This window comes from Bison bison, unplaced genomic scaffold (assembly GCF_000754665.1).
Source record: "Bison bison bison isolate TAMUID 2011002044 unplaced genomic scaffold, Bison_UMD1.0 scf7180017864258, whole genome shotgun sequence".
Lineage (NCBI taxonomy): Eukaryota > Metazoa > Chordata > Mammalia > Artiodactyla > Bovidae > Bison > Bison bison.
In genome coordinates this window covers 1,976,078-1,978,484 of record NW_011494830.1, presented here as the reverse complement: position 1 = coordinate 1,978,484, position 2,407 = coordinate 1,976,078, and the positions used below count along the sequence as shown (strand labels likewise).

The 2,407-nt window shown below is 39.3% G+C and overlaps 1 protein-coding gene across 2 annotated transcripts in view; it reads left to right on the top strand.

Annotated features, from left to right (window-relative positions):
* Positions 1 to 2,407, top strand: part of EPHA3 (EPH receptor A3) — a 412,939-nt gene that overhangs the window by 307,447 nt on the left and 103,085 nt on the right. The window lies entirely within an intron of this gene.

The following is a 2,407-nucleotide window of genomic DNA, read 5'->3' as shown; positions in this document are numbered from 1 at the left end:
TGGGGGGGGTGGGTAGAGTCATGCAAGGTCAGCAGTCCCTGATCCTTATCGAAGCCAGGCTTTCTTTCTGCAAACTTATCATATGCAAAAGCTTTAGGTGATTTACATCATCTTCTGGCCAGGAGGCCTGTTAACATTTTATGACCCTTTCTTCAGAAAACATTTTTCTCTAAAGTTGATTATTCTAAAGTCAGGCACCACCCTCTGAAAGCATTAGATAAAGTTGCATTCCTATAGGGCAAAAGTGTGGTGGGCTATAACAAGAAAAAAATTAACTCAAGGGTCCAAGGTTACAAACATTAAAGCTACTACTTACTATACTATACTTTCTATACACTTTCTATAGAAAAACTACTTTCTATATTAAAGCTACTACTTTCTATACACCAACTATATTAATCAATACACTCCCAGGGACACAGTAGGTAAGGGATATGGAAACTTGGCAGCAAGCATTAGCTCAACAAAGAAATCCTTTACTAGTTCTATTCTAACAATTTTAACTCTCTGAGAAGCTCTGTATTGTTAGAATATCTTAAGCTTCCTGTGCCTCTCCTGGTTGGGAGGCTGTGAATCTGAACAAACCTGTCAGGCAAGCTAGAAAGTCTTCAGAGAGGTTTGAATTGAAACACTCCTATTATGCCCAGGAGAATTATTAACTAGAGCTCTAAGTTAATTTTCTTCAGAGAAAGGTGGTCGGGGATAGCCCCCAGTTAATGTCAGGGAAGTTGGTAAAAGTCATAAAATAGTAAAACAGACAGATTCTGGTTTTGGGGTAGACGCTCAGGCAGACGAGGGGGGGCGCCCTTGAGCCCCGACTCTCCTTGCCTGTCAGGGCTCTCCCGCATGACCTTGTCATGGGTGGTAACTCCCATGCTGGCTCCCGGCATCTCCCCCTTTTTTATTTCTTAAGTCAGCCAGATGTAATTCAGTCACAGAAAAAGAATTTCCGTCTTTAAGATTGCTCATAGAAATAAATAAAATGATATGTGACTCTAATATATAAAATGATCAGTAGTTGATCTTTACATGGGCTATGTGTACATATATATACATAGTTATGATAAGAGATATATCATATATTAAATTTGCATGAGAGTTTTTGTGTTGGATTTTTAAAACTAGTATGTTCAGTTTTTAAATTTCATCAGTTTCGTTCCTTTAAATATCAACTATGTGTAGATAATTTTCTCACTGGTATTAGATCTGATGATTCATATAATTTAAAGAATTCATGTTCAAGTGTGGAGATTCCTTAAAAAACTGGAAATAGAACTGCCATATGATCCAGCAATCCCACTGCTGGGCATACACTCCGAGGAAACCAGAATTGAAAGAGACACATGTACCCCAATGTTCATCACAGCACTGTTTATAATAGCCAGGACATGGAAGCAACCTAGATGTCCATCAGCAGACGAATGGATAAGAAAGCTGTGGTACATATACACAATGGAATATTACTCAGCCATTAAAAAGAATACATTTGAATCAGTTCTAATGAGGTAGATGAAACTAGAGCCTATTATACAGAGTGAAGTAAGCCAGAAAGAAAAACACGAATACAGTATACTAATGCATATAGAGGAACCAGAGACCAAATTGCCAACATCAGCTGGATCATCGAAAAAGCAAGAGTTCCAGAAAAACATCTATTTCTGCTTTATTGACTATGCCAAAGCCTTTGACTATGTGGATCACAAGAAACTGTGGAAAATTCTGAGAGATGGGAATACCAGACCACCTGACCTGCCTCTTGAGAAACTTGTATGCAGGTCAGGAAGCAACAGTTAGAACTGGACATGGAATAACAGACTGGTTCCAAATAGGAAAAGGAGTACGTCAAGGCTGTATATTGTCACCCTGCTTATTTAACTTGTATGCAGAGTACATCATGAAAAACGCTGGGCTGGAAGAAACACAAGCTGGAATCAAGATTGCCGGGATAAATATCAATAACCTCAGATATGCAGATGATACCACCCTTATGGCAGAAAGTGAAGAGGAACTAAAAAGCCTTTTGATGAAGGTGAAAGAGGTGAGTGAAAAAGTTGGCTTAAAGCTCAACATTCAGAAAACCATGAAGATCATGGCATCCGGTCCCATCACTTCATGGGCAATAGATGAGGAAACAGTGGCAGACTTTATTTTGGGGGGCTCCAAAATCACTGCAGATGGTGATTGCAGCCATGAAATTAAAAGACGCTTACTCCTTGGAAGAAAAGTTATGACCAACCTAGATAGCATATTGAAAAGCAGAGACATTACCTTGCCAACAAAGGTCCGTCTAGTCAAGGCTATGGTTTTTCCAGTAGTCATGTATGGATGTGAGAGTTGGACTATAAAGAAAGCTGAGGGTTGAAGAATTGGTGCTTTTAACTGTGGTGTTGGAGAAGACTCTTGAGAG